This window comes from Anabas testudineus, chromosome 7, assembly GCF_900324465.2.
Source record: "Anabas testudineus chromosome 7, fAnaTes1.2, whole genome shotgun sequence".
NCBI classification, from domain to species: domain Eukaryota; kingdom Metazoa; phylum Chordata; class Actinopteri; order Anabantiformes; family Anabantidae; genus Anabas; species Anabas testudineus.
In genome coordinates this window covers 10,863,167-10,883,941 of record NC_046616.1, presented here as the reverse complement: position 1 = coordinate 10,883,941, position 20,775 = coordinate 10,863,167, and the positions used below count along the sequence as shown (strand labels likewise).

General features: G+C 39.5%; 1 protein-coding gene across 1 annotated transcript in view; it reads left to right on the top strand.

The window, feature by feature from the left end:
* The first annotated feature begins 3,680 nt into the window (after positions 1-3,680).
* The window catches only part of casz1 (castor zinc finger 1), a 118,797-nt gene continuing 101,702 nt past the window's right edge, over positions 3,681-20,775 (top strand). Inside the window, exons 1-2 of the mRNA XM_026368348.1 lie at positions 3,681-3,744; positions 13,903-13,950. The gene's annotated coding sequence lies outside the window, so the exon portion shown is untranslated. The remainder of the gene's footprint in view (positions 3,745-13,902; positions 13,951-20,775) is intronic.

The window sequence follows — 20,775 nt, the reverse complement described above, 5'->3', positions numbered from 1 at the left end:
GCCTTGCTCGGTTTCCTTGAGAAAATGTTATCCATATTTGTTTTGTTGAAAGACCAACAGAATGTAACACTGTTATCTCTTCATTTGTACCATAATTCATATCTTAAGTAAAAGTTGTTTGAATTGGACTCAAAGTAACTCCATTACATTGTGCTGGAGGTGCTGAGCTTATTGAATCAATCTCCAAAAAAAAAAAAAAAAGCTAAAATGCTCTGATATTAGCAGCTGGTTGAAAATCTGGCAGGCTCATTGCAGCACATGTTAAGTAACTCTGGCAACTTATGCTCGCTCGTGCACTGTGGCTGCAAGTGTATGTTCAGGCCTTCGGAGATGAAGTGTTTGGGACTGCTCTGCAGAAACTGAGGCAGTAGTGCCAACACAGTAAAAACTTAATCACTTTGGCAGGCCGTGTAGTTTTGGGATTCGGCCTCAGTGAAAAAAAAAAAAAACATGAAAAAGAAAACAAACAGATTTTTACAGTGCTTAACCTCTGGGTTTGTTCAAACTTCCTTCCACATGCGAACCCCCATACTGTGATGCATGTATGAAATATGGGGAATGTCTGCCTTGGTGGTTATTTGTGCTCTCAGTCAGTTTCCTCTCTCAGAAAAGCTGAAGTCTTGAAATATTGACTGAAAATAAGCCTGACAAAACCTCCTACTTCCCCTCTTAGAGAATATTTTTTGAGTCCCAGGAATGTATGCAGGCAGTAAGCGGTTACTTCACCAATAGGAAGGATGATACAAGGACATACTGTAATTATGTTCAAAGATACAGATTCAGCCCAGTTTTTACTTGTAAAACTTGAGCAATCAGTTTTGGAATCTGAAAGAATTCTCTTTTGTGGTTGTCATGTGCTATTGAAAGAGTCTGCTTTGCCCTGGCTTGTGACCACTTGTTGAAGGGGTTGGGAGTGATTTAGGGAGGGCAGCTGGATAACAGAGATTTTATTTATCTATTCTAAGAGCCCTTTATTTTTGCAAGCAGTTCTCAGCTTGCAGTTGCCGCTTTCATGACTTTGTGGCAGATTTTATGAATTGTGTGAAACGAGTATGACTAACGGGAGGAACAGCTGAGAGGGTGAACGTGTGGATGAACGTGAAGAAAATGGAAAATGCCAGAGATGTTAACCAGAGGGCAATCTGGATCTGTGGAAGTGCTGCTTGAAGTGCTAAATGCTGATTTCCTGCGGCTCTAGGGGAGGACAAAACATTTTACAAAGGTCAGGGACTGGGACATGGGAAACGTATAAATGTTTTCTGACTTCACACGTGTTGGATTCAACATACTTGTATTTTCATGTTCCAAATGAAATCTTTTGATAAATCAGCCATGTTGTGTCGCTTTCCAAAGAGTTCATGACATCAGAGTTGCCAGAAATAGAAACTTTTTTCTAACACGCCTTGGTTATTCGACAGTGTTTCTCACGGCTTTGTGAAACCTCTCCAGGCATCTGAATATGTGATTGTTCTGTGCCGCTACGTGTGTGAGGATAGATATGGAGGCATTATTACCCAGGAGAGGTCAGGGGTCGAGCATTAAGCAAGCTGCCTGCTTGGATCCCTGCATCAGAGATTTCACTCTGTTGGCCCAGGAAATACTCCTGTGTCTTGTCTAAATAATCAAGGAGTCCTTCAGCGTACAAATTTGAAAACTGATAAATAAACACAAGAGACTGAGATTAAGAGGAAGTATCACTGCAAGTAGCCCACAGTGCCAAAGTGAAGATTTTTCCTCTTAATTATAGATCAACAGAATGGTGTTTACAGGGCCTTGCTCAGGAACAGGAATACCCTATTGGTCTCATGCAGTTCTTAGTTTCATAACAATGTTGTTTGACCTTCTACATAGGAACAGTTTGTTTTAACCTCATTCCTCTAAAAATGCAGGAAAACAATGGAACAGGCTGGGGTAGGAAGTCACATCTCATTATATCAAAAACAGATTAGAAACTGAAGAAAAGGCCAAAATACATGTATGCATGAAAACAAAAGCAGCAGCAATGAAGCATATCTAAGCATTCAGTATTTAGTTTACACTGTCTAATGAATGTAAGCGCTCTACTACTGTTTATTCTTAGCACTATATATGCAAGTGTATTTACATCTGTACTGTGTGTGCTAATAAAAGTTAAAACACTTCACCTTGTTTTTTCTACTACACTCTCAGTCACCTCTGTCTGTATTTGTACATAGGAACAGTGTGCATTATGATACAGTATTTAAACACCTCATGTAATGAACACTATTGTAATCGTGGTGGTAGAAGTATTCCACAGTCCTTAACCTCTCCCTTTACATGGTTGAACTGCCATTCTCAGAAAAGTTCCTGGCTTGCCTCCTGTTAGAATCTCTAAAGAGGGACAAAGTTGGAGTGAGCATTATCACACAAACTCAAAATAACCCCAGAATTCAGACAGCACCTTATTAGGCCATGAATCCACAATGGGAAGGAAGTGAAAAAAGATTTTATTGACCAGTTAGTGTTCCTTTACGTCCAGGCACAGGACAACATAACCTAAGACAGAGTTCTTGGCTTTACTTTGAGATTAAATTAAAATAGCTTTTGCACATTTTGATAAAATTATGTAGAACGTACAGTACACTATACAAGGCACACACAGACACCCAGTGTCATTGCCTCAGGCTTAATGAAGCACATCACCTGTTTGAGTAATTGAATAAGTTCCCACGTAATTGGTAGTAAAGCACAGTATTAAAGTATTTCCTCCATGAGTCTCTATTATATAAGGATATTCTTTTGATATTGCTCTCTAGTCATATGATAATCTAGGTGTGGACCTGTCATGCTGAGTGTAACATGGAAACAGGGCACATTAGTTCAACAAGTTAACTTAAATTGTGAATGAAAAACCACTCAAAGCGTCTATTTATGGATCCACTCCGTTTGAAAAAAGTGCCTGTCTGTTTCACAACATACCTCACTTGTGGTTTGTTCTATTTCTGACCTGATTCTGTCCCTGAAAAGGACAAGAAAACTGACTGTGCATGTGTTTGTGTAGCATTCAGATTGGGTGGGGTGTACGGCGTCACAAGTGCTCCAGTTTAGGAAAAGTGACACTTTGCCTTGAAAGTCTCTCAGGGGCAGTTAGATAAGGAATTTAGTGGCTTTATCACAAATGCCACTATTTAATTTAAAAGGGTGAGGCACTTAGGATCTGGCACTGGTCTTTCAGTCTAGTGATAAATTTGCAAGAAAGTGGAAAAGATTGGAGCCTGAGAGCAGATTAGCAGGATACAAATATAGAAGTGACATTATAGTGGGTATTAGTCAGGTGCTCCTCTGAACAAGTGGCTGGTCCCTGATAGGCCTGAGAATGGGGCCTGACTACAGGCTGCTGGCCAGGACACAGTGCACGAAGGCTGATAATAGTAGTAACACAAATGTAATTTCTTTTTAAAGAAAGAAAACATTAAAGAAACTCCTTAAAGCTTCTTTATGTAGATTATGTAAAGAACGCCAATATGTCAATCTCAGATTAACTCTAATGGCATTGTGTCAAAAAAGGAGGTCACCGCTTTGTAAATTGGTTAATTCTTTGTTTTGGTTTCTGTGTCATTACTCTATTTGTCACTGGGTACGTGTTGGCAGAAATATGTAGGAGACTCAGCCAAAACAGAAAGAGGACTCACACTGATTTACTCTGTTTGTTCATTCAGAAGGAAGCACACAGACAACACAACACAAGCGACGCAGCTGCTCTTACAACACAAGCGACTAGACGTGAGAATCACCTATTTGTTTGAGTAACTTAATGTTACTTTTATTTATGTATTTTTAATAAAGGATTAGCCTGCTGATTATTTGCCATGTAGCTGAGTTGGTAGAGCAACTAAAACTAACTGATGACTAAATGTAATTATTACACATTCAGTTTCTATTGATTGATTCATTGATCAATTAACTGTTTTCCCCTAAAGTCGGTATTTTAAGATTTCTTATTTCAGAGCCCCCTGAAATGCTGCATACTTTTTACAGCACACCCACATGTTTACAGCTAACATTACTCCGAGTCTGTCCCCAATGTCTAAACAGTGGTGTGTTGAACATCTCACCTGAGGTGTTATTGGGGATAAAACATGCTCATCCTGTGTTGCCACAGTATTTCCAAATAAACATAAAAGCAGTTTTCTTAACCAGTGCACTGTATATATTCTCATTTTGTAGTGATTTGCATTGTAAATGACTTAGTTGGAGCTTTCAGAAAGTATCATGTCTACTGGAAGTAATGATGTTATTAATGAATCGACTTGTAAACACACGCCAACACCTGTTTTTCCCATATCAGTTTATTTTCTCTCATTCTCTGTGAATAAGCCAAAATACCCCTCAATTTTGTTCTGTTGTCTGTTTTGTTACAAATGTTCCTTTTTCCCCGTTCGTCTCCTCCTCCAATCCTTTCTTTTTTTTTTGCAACAGTTGGTGTGTGTTCTTCTTGGCAGTGTTCCATAGTCTGTTTGATGTGGTTTCCAGAAGTCCTGAACTGCAGTCCCTGGCCACTCTTTCTGTCATCAGTAGACCTGCTGTCTCTTTAGCCTCCATTGACTCCTTTTAACCTCCTCCTACCTTCCTCACATTGAAGCAGCTGCTTTCCCTCCCACTGCACATTTCTGCATGGAAATGATCTGATTCCCATTATTTAGTAGTAAACTGGATTTTGCTGTGTGCTGCATACACAAATGTACTCCTGCAAATTCATTTCACTCTCTACTCCAGTGTATGCTACGGTGCAGAGCATCTTTCAGGCTCTGTTCCAGCCGCTGAGGTAAAAATTAAAGAAGGCTACTATTTCCCTGTTGTAAATATGATTTAGGGAGGCTTAAATTTGCGATTCACTGTTAAAGTCATGAGCTACCCGACACCCATAGTTTCTCCCATTCCAAAAATAAACGTAAAACTTTAAGTTAGTTAAAGTTAATCAGCCCTGTTGAACCCTTTTCCACTAGCGACCTCTACACACTGTAATTTGAGTGATAGAAGACGGGGTGGGGGGGCAGAGCTAGAAAGACAGAAGCTTCAAATAGGGCTTCGTAGAGGACAGTCAGTGACCCTATATGGGCGCCTTTCCTGCATATACCAGCGCGTTTAAAGGGAAACTGATAGGCAGGTGAAATATCTGCCACTTACAAAAAAGAGGCAGGGACTAGAGAGGGCAGACAGGACAGAATGGATATGGATTGGGTCACAAGGCTGACAAGGCCTTCCTAAGGAAATGAATATTCCTTGTAAAGTACACTTGGTGACACTTAGGTCTAAGGACAAAACAAAAGAGCAAAGGAAATCCATTCCTCACGTTAATTTGGCATACTAAAGCACTGGCTCATGTTTTTTTTTTATCACATTACACCTTACTCAACATATTGGGCATTTTACAGAGACATTATCACAATATGCTGTGTTGTTCTGGCACTACTTTTTATATTGTGATTTGTAGTACAGATGTCGAAGAAATCGTTTTATCAGTCTTCGGTGTAAGAAACAAAAATGAATATAGGGATAATCAGTTGACTTTTTCATGATCTGAGGTGTATATGTATCTACTTTCCCCCCACCAGTGGCAGTACATATTATTATCGGGTGGACTTCCACTTTGTATCAGATGAAGGCGATGTGGTGGAGGCAGAGCTAAACATGCCCAGGGGGCTGGAGTGAAACCGGTGTCTCATTTTCAGGGGCAAACAAACACATACAGGGAACAGACATGGCTGTCACATCTCCCTTAGCTCCCCTGTCACCCCTGAGGGTAGCGGGCAGGGGCAACCTCTGTGCTGCGGTGATGCCATGAAAATCTCCATGTACTTGTGCAGGGACAGGAATACATGACCAGTACATAGACATAAATACACGAGCATATGTTGCATCTGCTGATGCTGCTGTCCGAGCTTACTCGAATATACAGCTAAAGCACTCTGTGTTGTTAAACTATAACGTTCCTCCTGAGATCGCCAGTTTGACCTTCCAAGCTGAAAAGCAGCAGATTTCGTCCACAAACCTGGCTCCATTTTTAACTTTCCAGATTGATCAGTGATTGTGCTGGCGCCGAGCAGCTGTATAGCTTTACATCATCGAGGAGGAGGTTTAGCGGTTTTCAATAGTATTTCAGGATATCCTTGCTGCTGCTGCTGCTGCTGCAGTTTTTGGCAGACTAACAGCTGCCACCAGCATTAGTGTACAAGCAGACACTTCTTAATGTTCCCCAGCCCTGGCCTCATGTGTCACATGGACTCCATCCAGCCTAACCCAGTTGCCATACACATTTGCTGGATTGGTTGAAAGCAGTGTGAGACCAGCAATTTACAATATGCTCGAGACTATCCTTTCATTTTGGTTTAAGGTTAGTAACAATAATGTGACCAGTTCTGACGTTTTGGTGGCCTCTGTTTGCCCACAGAAGGCAAACAGAGTAGAGACACCTTACTAATTATACACGATTTATTATCACAGATGAAAAGTGATTTATTACTTTTTTTTTTTTTACAGTCTATGGGCCAAGGGAAATTAGTTACGTAGCCCTGTTGCTTATAATTTAACAACACTGCCTTGAATTCAGTGAGATGTAAAATTAATTCTTGCAGCTGTTTTCAATGGGACTTTCATGTTTGCTTTGCTCACTGTTAAAAATCTGAGAAAAATACAAATGATTGGGCTTGGCTCAGTAACTTCATTGTGCAGGGAAAAGAAAGCCAAACTGGACCTGGTTCAGTGGTTTTTAGGCCTTTTGAGGGTTTGTGTGTCAGGATTTATGTATTTAATTACACACTCATTCTACTAATGTAAGGGGAGAAAAAAGAAAAACAGATAAAAAAGCCCAATCAAGCCTATAAGCTTGTAGTTTCCCTCTTACTGAAAGTTGGCCACCGCTGCTGTTTAGCTCCCCTTGAACTGGACTAATACTTGTCTATTCCGATTAGGATTAGTATGTGTTGCATGGGCTCAGGGACCCGGGACTGGTAATCTAATAAATCAAGATAAAAAACTCTGAGATTGGTTTACAGAGGGCTCGGATTTACTATTGGCTATCTCAGAGAAACAGGGATTAACACAGCATTTGGTGCTTTAGCTACACACCCCCCTGTTTAAGAGCATAGGGGGAGGGAGAGAGAGAACAAGGCGCTGAGGGAAGGAAGGAAGAAGACTTAGAGGGAGGGAGAGGAGAAGCGCTGGCTAGGGCTTTTTATTGCCTAACAGACAGCAAGTTAAACTCGCAGTGACAAGGTCAGGTTAGTCCTTGTACAAAAGGCTTTGTTCCATGGGCAGATTAAAGGTCTCCTTGACAGTTTTTACACTTTTGGATCATGTTGAACATGTTAGAAGTTAATCCTGTCTGTGAGGGGAAGTAGCCCTGTTGCCATATGAATGAGAGATAGGTGCGGAGAATGGTGAGCACACTGGGATCAATATAAAAAGAGCAATTCTTGCATTACTTAAAATAGTGCGTTCTTTTTTGTGTGTATATAAGAGGCAAATAAGTTCATATTTTTAGACGTCATTATGTTTCTCCTGCAGCTTTGAGTGAAAGCACATTCCATATGATTTTGCTTTAGTTTCTTACGACCAGTGTGAGCTAGCAAGTGTGAAGCAATGAAGCGATTTCAAAACGGAAAAGGAAAACAGTAATGAAATATGTTTATTGTCTATCCTCTGCTATATTTGGCCTGTATTAAAACAGTCACTATTGTCTTCCACTGCCAGCTACAACACGTGATTGCTGCACCAAGTGACATGAAGACAATCCCACCAACTTCCTACAGTTACACATACATTTTCCCTTATGAAGTATGTCCAAATCAGAAACTAAAATTATTATTTTAAAGATTTATTTTATTATTAAACAAGTAGTTGATTTGTTATTTTGAAAGGATGAATTACTAGTTGTTTAGTTCCATTTAGGATACATCCTATAGCCAGTAGTTAACATATTGAAGCATTATCATTCATTGTTTTACAGGTGTAGGAAGTGCCAGATGTCATTTGGTGTTCGTCATATAAAGCTATAATAAATCCATCATTTACAGTTGGTTTTTACTTCCAGTGTTTAAGAATGTATATATTTAGTATTTGTATGTACATGTTGGAGTATAGGGTGCAAGCGGATCACTTGTTTCCCCCACAGCCATGTCATGGGATATATTTAGCGTTGGTATTCTTTACATTTGGAGAGAGTTGATTTTGTCCATGAATGTTGTTTGCACTGTTCATTTCAGTAATACTAAGATGTATTAATACTAGTATTGTGTACAGGTACTATACATTATGTGACCTTCAACCAAGTTAGTTTTGATGTCCTGTCTTTTCACGGAGTCTTGTTTATATTCCAATATACTGTATCTGAGATTAATTATATCTGGAAATAGCAAATGAAGTGTTAATAATGAATACAGAAGAATCTGTGGTAATGCAGACACAAGTAAATGTACACAGTTACATGTTGGGGAAGAGTCTTTGTTCTGTTTCCCTATAAAACATTCAGACATAACTTAGAATTGAAGATTTATGTATCTGTGGCAGTCATCTATCTTGTGCAGTTCCTTTTCTGCTAAGCGTTTCTCTGAGAAACAGGACTAAAATATCTCCACCTGAAACTTGAGCTCTTTCTTTCTGATGCCAAGGTTTCACATAAAGTTTTACATATCAAAAGTGGAATGTTCTTTCATCTGCTTGCATGTCTTGTTAAGCAATATCAAACACAGGAAATTCTTTCTACATCCACATATAAAGGTTGAAAAATCCTAGCAACACATCCCAGCTTGTGCAAAAGAGGCCTTTTCTTTATTTCTGAGGGAACTGTTAGCAATATCACTGGGCAATTAGCTAGGAAACGAGAGAGAAATGGAGAAGCCAATTACTTCTGCGAGTTAGCTAAAGGCCATTTTAAACTGTGTGCCCATGACATAATAATGTTTATGGTAAATATTATAGTTGGAGACAGTGAGTGCATGGCGTGAGAGGCAAGGAAAAAAAGGCATCAATCTCAGATCGAGAATAATTTATTAAGATCTGAGATACGGCAATTACGTGGAAAGGGCCGAAAAGAAAAAAAAGAAGAAGCCAACTCTCCAGGAACTGCATACATGATTGCAATCTTGATTAAATCCCCCTGGATCTAATGAGTTGATTTTCTGCTGTTAATATTGCATTGGCTGATGATGGATTCGTTAAGATAATGGAACGAAGCTAAAATATAAATGACTCCCTGTCAAGGAGCAGATTTTCGTCATTTTCCGTCTGACACCTCCGCCGTGGGGATTTGGTGAGGCCTTTTTGTGTTTAGAGCCATCAGGATCTGGAATACTAATTGCTCATGTGTGGACGCTTCTAATGCCTCTCCTTCTATCTACACCCCCCACCCCTGCCTATCGCCTTGGTAAATATCTCCTCCACATCTCTACGCAGAAACAAAGACTGAGAAGGAGCGTTCTTTCTGCCATGTGAAAATGTCTCTGTTTTGACTAATATAAAACGTTCCAGGATACAATAATAACATTCACGAAACGAGATACTTCCCAATTCAACTATCAAATAACAGAAAGAGGCAAGATATTTAAAGCTACTGTAAATGACAAAAAACGCCAAGAATAAGAAAAACATGTAAGCAATAGGCTTCCCATATCGACCTGTGCTTTTGAGATAAATTAATAATGCGGTCTCCCTTCGGTGCTGTTCAGAGCAACTGAGCTAGTTTCTCTCTGTTTTAAATGGTCTGTCACTTAGGTCAACTTGAGTAAAATGTCCGATGCATAGAATATTGATTCCATATCACACATGAACCACAACGCTGCACCGTACATGTATTATTTTCCTCTCAAGTGTGGCAGGACCCTAATGCAAAACACATTAGCAATAATCCAGAGGTGTACTATAGTGTGAATATGCTGAGATAATACGCTATCATTTGTAGTGTAGTAGGCAGAGTGTTGTTAATCAAAAAGGAAGTCGCTGCGTTTATGTTCACACAACTTTTAATGATGGAGGCTTTATACACGAGCACAGCGGAGAAGTTTACAGTTTTCAGAGCTTAGAAGTTTTAGTAGTGAACAAACCCTACAGTTGTGGGATCAGAGAAAAACACACACTATAACAAAAATGCTATGTAATACAAATATGTTATGTTTAATTTCATGTCAACTACTTACCAGAACCCAAACTATCATTATCGTAATCACCATTGTAGTCAAGTTTCATGCTTGGACTGACCCTTCCTTTGTGGCGATTATGATATTGTTCCTTTTTCTGTGCGATATTACCAGGGAACCAGTCTGATTGGGCCATCCCCAAGGGCCTTTTCTTCTATGTGTCACTTTTTGTGTCCTTTAACATGGTTTTACTAAAAAGTCTTTTTAATCAATCAAGGAGCAGGCAGAAAATAGGCTTTGTCATGGCTGAGCCTGGGGTCGTGTGATGCCTGCTCTGCCCGGTGACAGGTCTTCAAAAGGGATAAAAAGGAATATTTTTGGGGGAAAACGCTGGTTTCCATGGCACCGGCACTTGTTGCACATGGATCACCATTCTTTGGTTCTGCATGAGATTGAGGTTTCAAAGGACTGGACAACAAAAATTAGGCGAGGAGGGGACAGCGGGACTGTGGAGGTAGCTGCCCTCAAGCCCCCGACTCTGTCCTCTCCTAGGGGAAAAAGAGAATAGGAGCCAGAAGTGACAGCACAAAAAGGGGCCTACTAGGTGCTGTCAAATATGCATGAGTAAATGGTCAGTTTCTCATTCAGCAGTGCGTTCAAGAAGTCAGCGACGAAACACAGACTAGAAGACACAAAGTACAGACCTATTCAGTGAGAAGTGTATTCTTGTTGCGGCTTCCACTTCGTGTAATTAGAGGTTGTTTTATGTAGAATGAGGTCATGTAAACGTGTAAGTTTCTGAGTTTATGTGTGGGAAATGAAACCAGGAAACTTAGACAATAGATTGGCAGTCATTACAGCAAAGAGGGTTATTATTTTAAACTGCTCTCTTCAGCTGAACGCCTGTTTGTGTGTTCCTGTTATTTAAATTTGTAATAATTGAAACAGTGCTGTTATCACTTTAACTTGTTTACTAACTTTAAGTCGAAAATAACTTTACTGTATGTGAGTTTGATTTGGATTATGATACTAAACTGTGCATTCAGCCACATATTTTACACATGAATGGCTTTGAGCTGTTGTCTCTCGAGTAAAAATGTTGTTCATAGTGCTTTACCGCACGGCTCCACCTTGAATTTCCCCAAGATATGGCATTGTGAGGTTAAGGTTTTTGCGTGTCAGGAGTCCTTTAAGCAATTTGCAATAATTTCCATAGCATCATCACTGCCACCTTCAATAACAAACAAGGTTGCACATGTGTTGGTTTTTATACTCACACAATCAGAACTGAATATGTTTCAGGGTTTTAACATGTTCACACTCTGTCAAAAGCTCCAGAAGCATATTTAGCAGGTACTGATCAAAAAAGAAGAATTAAGAAGGACAATCTAAGGAAACAATTGCATATCCCTGACAGCAGAAGCAGGTAATGTTGAAATTTCAAAATAACAGGATGGGTGTAGTTGCACATTATTGCAACTTTTGTGTATTATTTATTTTGTTCTTCGAGGTTCTCGGCAGTGTGCTGTGTCTGTTTAAAAGGTTAAGGCAGTCGGGATATGTTCCTTGATGGGATTTTATCATGCTAGGCATGCTCTGTTTCCTGATGAATATATTAAAATTATTACTGTGCAAACAGAGTTTCTAATTACTGACCTGCTTGCCATTGTACTGTGCGTTCTGTATGCCCCCCTTCTTCTCCATGCCTTGTTTATTTATCTGCACCAGTGAATACAGAATAGTCTATGCAATGTCATTTCCATCCACATGAAAATGATTTTGAAAATGCCAATCTTGCCTATTATACAGTGTAATTACTTGTCTGCCTTTTGATTTTATCATATCTGATTTTATCATATCTTCAGCCAGTGGAAAGACACTTGGAGAGGCTAAACATCTTAGCGGAGCTCGTCAGCTGATGAATTGCAGTGGAAAGAAATCGCCCAGTTTGCAAATGAAAGTGCAATCTGCCACATGTACAAAATCACAAATTGTGGTTTATTGAAGGGTTTACCTACTGTGTGCAGGGCTTCTCTTGAGATTCAGGCATCGTGTCAAGTGAAACTAAACGCCATCATCTGATACTAGGGTATGCAAGTTAGAGGTTGCATACTCTAGTATCACATGAATGTCTAGTAAGACAGTACTAAACCAATAAAAAAATAAACATCCAGACATAAAACTGGTTAACTCTATAGATTACTGTAAATGTTTTCATCATGAGAATGGAAAGTTTCTCATGTAATACATTCTTCAGATACATTTTGAAGAAGGTATGTAAAATATGGGCAGAACAAACAATGCCGATGCATTCTTATGCTATGAGCATATGTCTTTCACCTCTATTCTCGCTCATGTTTCTCAACTTCCAAAGGACAAAAATGTTATTTTTTAACTTTATTTTGATTGTTATTTCTAAAATGTCATATAACTATTCCTTATGAACAGGTCCATATATAGCGTGGTGGGAAAGTGTCACACATTTTACTGGAGCATCTGCACTACATCATGGAAAAGGGCAACCCTGTTGTTTACTTGTCTGCCTGCAATGTTGCACAGGGGTTGATCAGGGGACTTGATAGGAGCTGCAATTTAAAAAGAGGACACTGCAGCTCTGAACAAAAACAATTAAAGGAAAATGAAAGACGGCCCCCAAGGGTTAAAAATAGAAAATTATCAACATGCATGCTGGAATCCACTACCCCCCAGCCCCCACATCACCTCCCGCACCAGCACCCCCACACCCTCCTCAAACTTACTGGGCCTGCATTGTTATGTATGATCAGATCTGCCAGTTCTTCCTCTAAGCTCCTTGTCACATTTTGACTTAATGAAGTGCAACTTAGAAGGGAATTGGGTTCATCATGCTAGTCGCACGATGCTCCCTTGTTGTAGCAAACAGGAGTGGCATGGGACCGAAGCGCTACAGCGCGAGTCGTTATCATTCCGGTCAGTCTGTTTAACACAAAATTAAACAAAGAACTAATTAGTGCCTCATGAATTAATAACTGCACTGTTGCTGAGAAGAAGTTAGGTTGCTGAGGGGAGATATAAAATAAGTAGGAAGATCAGGTTAGAATTATTATTACTTTTTCGGGGATGCCTGAGCTGTCAAGGTTAGGAAACTTTTGAGAGGATTTAAGAGTGACTCAACTGGTTCTGCCAAAGTCAGTTTCTGTCCTGAAGTTACAGTGTCTGGGTTAATGGATGTCATATAAGACACTGCACTTTTCTGCATAAGAAATAAAGGCTTTTAGTTGTAATTATCAACTTTACATTTTAGCCATGTATTTGAATAAGGAACCGGCACTAGATATTCGCCCGCTACTATTTTCAGCTTCAGCTATGGTGTTTACCTAAGCGGGGTTTGATCCAGACATGTTTGTATCCATGTATGTTTTTTGCTGCCTGTGTTTGATTCTTTATGCTGCAAAACTGTGTACCATGATTAAAATATCCATCAAAGTCTGATTTTCTAAAACTATACACAGACATAGGTAACTGTACTCTACAACTCCTTCCCATGCTACTACGGACTTTACAAACCACAGCCTCCTCTCTTACCACCCCCTTCTCCCCCAGCTGTGATGTGGAGCCTGGATTTCTTTTATGCTGTATATTAAAAGGATAGGAGTGAACAAACACATTTTTCTTTTTGCGGCATCTAGAGGGCCTGCTACATAAAGTCAACCACTGCAGATTAGATGGGCAAATGTAGGGATTTCTCAAAAACACGTATCTGCATGCATATACATTGGAACAATCAGTGTCTGGGTTTTTAATGTTTCGCCTTTGCTCTTCTCCTCAGATGAAGTGAGCCCCTGAACGGAGTGACTCCCCAGGAAGAGAAAACGAGGTAGGACAAATCCCCAACATGACTGATTACTGTCCCCACCATCTCCCCTGTTCATATCTACAACAATATCAGGCATCTTCATTAATCCCCATGGATCAATGTGTCTGGGGGTTGTAAAAATTGACAAATGACTTATTAGAATCCCACCGTTTTATTTTCCAACTGATTAACTCACAGCAATGTCGTACACTATACAGGCACACTGATGTATCTGTTTTCCAAAGATGGCCCCCCTCTCTCTCATTCTTTTTTTTCTCACTCTCCGTCTTTCTGTCTGTCTTGTTATGAGGAATCTATACTGTGTAAAAAAACACCACTAACATCGTGTATTAGAAACCTTGGCGACCTGCAACGACTGAAAACTACATCAACAATAAGCTGCTTTTGATGTATAAAAACTGCCATTTTATTGGTTTCCTGACATAAACAGCTGTTTAGCAGTCCTTTGGTCGACTTGTGGTATGTGAAATAGTGCATTAATGAATACAGAGCAACCCATTGGAAAAAAATCAGTTAGTTTATGAAATTATAGGCTTTACACTGGCTGCAGTAAGAAAATGGATTTTAGCACCATAGACTATCATAATTCTGCCTGCATTTATGCCATGTTCTAGTTAATGAGGTTACAGTCTTCTGTTAATTATAACTTGATGTTCTTTTATTCCTGCTTTATGTCTAGATGTTGTTGTGGCAGCATCCCACGTTGTCATCTTGACAAAATAATATGATTTTTCCACTATGTGGCATTTATTACTGTAACAGACATTAGACACAGACATCTAAGTACAGATGACATCCACCAAATTAACAAGAGTATAAAACCTTTTGTTGCTGATAAAAAATCTGCCTCTGTACAATTTGACTCTCGAGAGGATGCTAATGACTTATGACTTGAAGAAACTGGGTTGCTTTTTTTTCTCTCCCTGAGATGAAACCTTCTGTGCTAATGATGTTAGCTGGTATGAGCACAATGCTGATGTGGGAGTCTGTCATGAGGATGCATACAACAGCCCTTGCCCCTGGCCTCCTAGTCAAGAGGGATCTAAACATTCAGAAGTGACACCGTGGGCTGTCTCATGTCAAACCAGAGACCCTTGCTATCACCGGGGGGGTGGCATGGCCGTGAATTGAGGCGGAAGGCTACACCACACTCCTTTGTTTCTGGTGGTGTCACTCACACACCAGAGAGAAGACACACTCCTTGCATCAATCAGAGCCCCAGATACATGCCCAGTGTAGTATCCACAGATTTCCACATAGATTCAATAACTATCAGCAACACAAGGATGAGAGCTGAGAATCAGAGTCAGTGCAGCCGAATCTCTGTCTAAAAGTTCCCCTAACAGCTGGATGTGTGGCTCGACATACACGCAGTCTTTAGACCGGTTGCTTTGGAAGTCGCGTGGAGCAAAGTATGAGTCAACTGTAGTGCAGACTACATATCTAAACTTAAGTCCCCTTTGTCTAACCACATAACAACAGCATAACTGAGTAGAGTTAGTTTAATTGGCTTTTGATATATATTAATGCAACTAATCATAAAGGGCAGCCGGCTCTAACATGGGGCGGGCATGACATCCCCCCACTCCTTTTGGCTTCGGCAGACTTAGGCTAGGGAACACTCCCCAGAGCGGAGTCCCTCTCTTAGACAGTGGGAAGAAAATTAAACTGCCAAATTTGTTTTCATTGGTTCCAGGGCCAATCTCAGGGGACTTCAAGGCTTTTAATTGAGCTCACAGAGCAGAAATTTGTGGGGCTGCTTACCAACAACAATGGTGTCTCCCTTTTAGTTATCTTTGGTCTCAGTGAAATATCAGGCAGATTGGGAATAATTGTTAAGTAAAGTGAAGTTAAAATGAGTTTGTATTATGCGTTTTGTAATTTAAGGCCCTGTTAAGGTTCTTTTCTACTCCACCTCAAGGAAATTGGTTTGATAATAATCGATAATTTAAATTCAGACTCACTTTGTTTAGTGTTCTGTTGGCTTTTCAGGGCTTGTGTGTAGGAGGACAATGATTCTCTAATAAACAGGAGTTCATTTAGTCATGGATAAAGGTAAATAAAGCCCACAGCTCACAGGAAAGATAATTTGTCTCAGTGAGGAAAAAAGAGCAACAACTCATAAAACTCAATTTAGTATAATTGTATCACTCAGTATTGTATAATAACAAAAACGAGAAGCCGCCTTCTCATTTTCCACACTTTTCTCTCTCTCCTACACTTTTTGTCCTTTTAAATTTTTCCAGTGTGTCAAAACAGGCAAAGGCTACATAGAAACGGCGGCCCTGTGTAAATATTTATGATGTAACATCTCCATGTGAATAGACTTTCCTCCCAATCCATCCATCATTACGGGCATATCGTGAAAGCCCACCTCCCGGTGGTGGCTCAGGCCTTAGGAAGCTCAGACAGGAGCGGCGTGTCCCCCTCTCATTCAAAGTATTTGTTTTTCTTTTGACTGGGGGCAGCCCAGCTGTGAGGGCATTTCATGTGTCAGCCCCTCCGTTTTCATTCAGGGCTGACTTCAAAGCCTATTTTGGCTCATTGTTTCTGTGACGTGACTGCCGGACCTGAAAATGCCCAAACAGAAAAATGTGATGTAGGTCAAATTACAGCAGTTGTGCCCCTGAAAAAGAAGAATTCTTATGGTAAAAACATAAACCCCTGGTTACCGCCTAACCCCGGCTTTTGTGCTTGTTTGTCCACATATCTCTTTATTTGTTCAAAGTAGAGCTGAATGGACATTGGAAGATGTCGAATAACAAGGCTGTAGTTCAGAGTTGCTGGCAGAAAATCAATGTTTTAAGTCTGATCTTTTCTTTGCTGCTTCTTTTCTAATTTATAACACTCCACTCACCAGCAAAATGTCAAATATGTAACTTACTTGTTGAAAATGTATCATAAATTACAATGAGGTTGCAGACTGTAGTAGTGTCCTGTATTTTGTGTTTCTCTAAGTCTGAACAAGACTTAAGGACAGATGCAGAGTATCTGTTAGGGCCTGTGTATGCACAGTACTTTAACTTGTGCAATTGTTTGACATGTGAAATGTCTTCATTTGGTACAAACAAAGTGGGATGAAGGCTCTGCTATATTTTTTCAAGCTCGGCAGTCCTTAAGAATGTGAACGTGCAGTAGATCTAGGAGGTTGTGTGTTTGCAAAAGTAGGTAAGTCTACTGCCTTACATAAGTGGATTACAAGGTTTTAGGCTTTTCTCCTTGCACAACTTACCAGCAGAAAATAAGTGTTACAGACATTAGCAAAATATTGGCTCCCAGACTCTCATAATATTATCATTAGCCACTGAGGATTGCTGAAATGTGATTAATACATCACCATTTTGACAGACTGAGGCTGAAAAGGTAATATGGATTATTACAATGGTTGTAGAGCTCAATACTGCCATCCAAGTTTATCCATTTATCTGCAATGATGAGACTCCTTTGTGTTGTATAGCATTGTAACATCTATCTAAATAACAAAAGATATCTCTCCCATACACAATTGTCATGCTGTTAATATTCAGCCCATGCAACAGTGCACATGGGAATGGAGTGCTGAGACAAAACTTGACTCAGAACGGGGAAAAAGTCCATAGAACATTATGAGCACTATGAATCGATGTTTAAGCCTGTAGTACTGGGCACTTTTTCCTTGGCTTCGGTATCTGATTACCTTCAAACAAAAATATTGCTCCTGTATTGTTCAATTACAACTGGTTGAGTGCTGAATGATGCAATTCACTATCTAAGAGCTTTTTTTTCTTTCTTTGTGTATACACTTTGTGTGTGTTTCATTTAACTGGCCTTGGACGATACACGTTGAATAAATGCCATTTTTCTGTCGTTTCAAGTGCCTCTTTTCTCTCTGTGGATCCATTCAAGCTTTCAATACCTTTTCTCCCCCTCTCTTCTCCTGTCTCTTTTTTTCCACAAGCAGGAGGGTTTTACTTTACTCCTTTGTCATCCTAATTGATTGCATTAACCTTTTGAGTATTGAATTTCCTGTGCATCACGCCGAGCACAATGTGGAATATTATCATAATCCTTCCAAGTAATGGACACAGGGCAATCAACAATGCTTTAGGAAAAGTACATCTTTGAAAGATGAAGCATCATATTATTTTCAGTCCAAAGATCTGGATAGGGTAAGACTGTTGAGCTTTAAGAAACTTTGTCAATAAGTGCAGTTTTTTCCCCCCATTTATTAAAGAAGTCAAGAATGCGTATTGTAATTTGTGCTCTGTTGGGAATTGATGTGAAAGTTTCGGATTGTGTGCAAGAGGCTGTTACACAAACACATACAGTGCTGTACATGATCAGTCTATTATGACCTATGTTGATATATAAGAAATTATTCTATAATAATTGACCAGTGAAAAAGATCTGCATGTGTAGTACTATATAAATCTTTAGCACTTGTTTTTCTGAGGCTTTTTAAATAATATTATAATCTTTCAAATCATTCTAGTATTTCTAATGACATAATGATCATTTCACCCAGCTTTGCAAGTTACAATTACAACTACATTTAACACATAAAGCCACAAATTGAATCTCATATCTTAAAAAGTTGCATAATTTAGGTCCATAATAAAAATATGTAAAATCTTGTAGCCATTTTTTTCTTTGGATGTGGTGTGTTGCATCTCAGGTGGGGAAGGAATCATAGCCAGCAGTGCTAGCATCCCCTTTATACATTTTTTCTTTGCAAAGTGCTGTGATTTGTTTGACAGCGACAGGATTGCTTCTCCACTTTTTGCTGATGATGTTATTTTGTTGACCACATCTGAACTCTGCAATGATTTGCACCTAAGTTTGAAGAATTGAGATGACAAGTCTCTCTAGGGTCTGAGGCCCCAGCTCACTACTAGTCAATGGTGGTTCGCCCCATTTGGACTGGGGAGCCCCCACTAAATAAAACATTGCAGTGAACATGGGTGCTAATCACTACCTCCGAGCTTGGAGTCTGGGTAGCCATGGAGAGAATTTGATTAAAAAATGAATGGGTCAACTGTCTTAGCTGTTTTTACTCAATATTTTGTGGTTGCAATAAAGTTTTGCAGCAAACACCATAAACAGTAGAGAGTGCACGCTCAAGTTGCAGCAAATAACTGTTGGTTTGCGAGAGTGAAACATTGCATTAAGATAAAATACAGTGCAGGTGCAGCGTTATTTCTTATCAGGAAATAGTTTTATATTATGTTGAGAGGTCAGAGTAGACAAGCTTTAGTGGCAGGGTGAGCCCTCGATTTACCTAGCAAGTACTTTAATCTCTTTTTACTCTTTCCAAAGTCCTGTTTTGTTACTGGGGAGGTGCACGTTGAATTTCCCAGTTTTTCTTAATACTCTTTACCTGAAAGTTATCAGCAGGATTAGTGAAATACATTTAAACAGACACTATCAGTATATTCCTTCATAACACTGTGCTTCAACTACATCAATAATATTAAGGCCCCAAGCCTAAAACATACAGAACACCCTCCAAGGATAACAGTACAGTAATAGCCTGTTAACAAGGTAGGAGGTAGCCTATTGGCCTATTGAGTTTAATCTGTTGATGTAGCTATTTTATTTAAACATGATAGTAAAGGAATAAAAAGTAGTTTATGTTGCAAGACCAATGTAATACCCATAACTGTCTTATAAAGGCTTAATGTCAAAAGGCTTTAGGGGAAGTGTCTCCAGAATAACACTAAACAGCCTTGAGCTTGCGAATTAGAGACAGCAAATCTTTGAGCATAACGTGACAACTGGGATAGTTTAGAGGGATACAAGTGGGCAATAAGTTTTACTGAACAATACTGATGTATGATAAACTTATTATAGCATTATGTATATTTTTAATATATCAGGAAAAGGAATCCTTACACATGATGCAGTGTGATAGAACAAACGTAATATAATGATGATGCATGCATTTGAACACTTAGGAACTTCTAATCATTTCTGATCAGCCATGACGTGTGTTGTCCAAAATCTACTTAGTCATCATGTGCGTGCTGATGAAAAACTAGAAATATGTGATCTGTGGTGAAAACAGTTTGAGCGTGAACCCGTCCAGTCTTGAAAAGCCTAGTTGTGGCATTAAATGCCGCTCATCTGCAGTCCACTCATAGCCCCATCTGCTGTGTATTTCTGTTATAAACTGTCTAGTTACAGTGTTGTTGACTTCTACAGACTGCTGTGTGTTTCTCTGTAAACACTAGCATAACTGCATTAAAGTAATTGATTGTTGAAAAACAGACAAAAACTGTTATCATGTTTCCCTGGCAACGGCAAGCATTATCTGAGTTCGGTTGATGAATTGAAGCAAAACACCCTGTAATTCATATCAACTCTATTATATTTTTCAGCTCAAAGAGGAAAAATCAATTGAAACAAGCTCTTATGCATGGATAGATGCTAGTTTTGATCAATACTGTTTTCACAGGGATAGTGCCTTTGAGTCTGATTGAGGCCAGGTTACATAAAGCTGGTCGGTGTTATCCTGGAATAATAAAAAACAAAATGCAGACGTTCAAAAGGGGTACAGTCTCTATTTGGGCACATCTTTTGCCACATTGACCTGAGATTTATTGATCAAAATAGAATGATGTGATTGAGTGAGGATGTGGGTCACAAAATAGGTCAAGGTCAGTCAACAGCACAAAGCCTAATCCTGTCCATCTTTTGTATTCCATCAAACGTCACTGGTATTCCCACTGGGAACATCTGGGCCCTCAGCATATGGAAAGTAAGGGCCCTAAGTTCAATTATACAAGCCCATTGAGCTTCAGAATATTGACATATCTCGGTATTCTGAAAATGTCATGGATAATGATC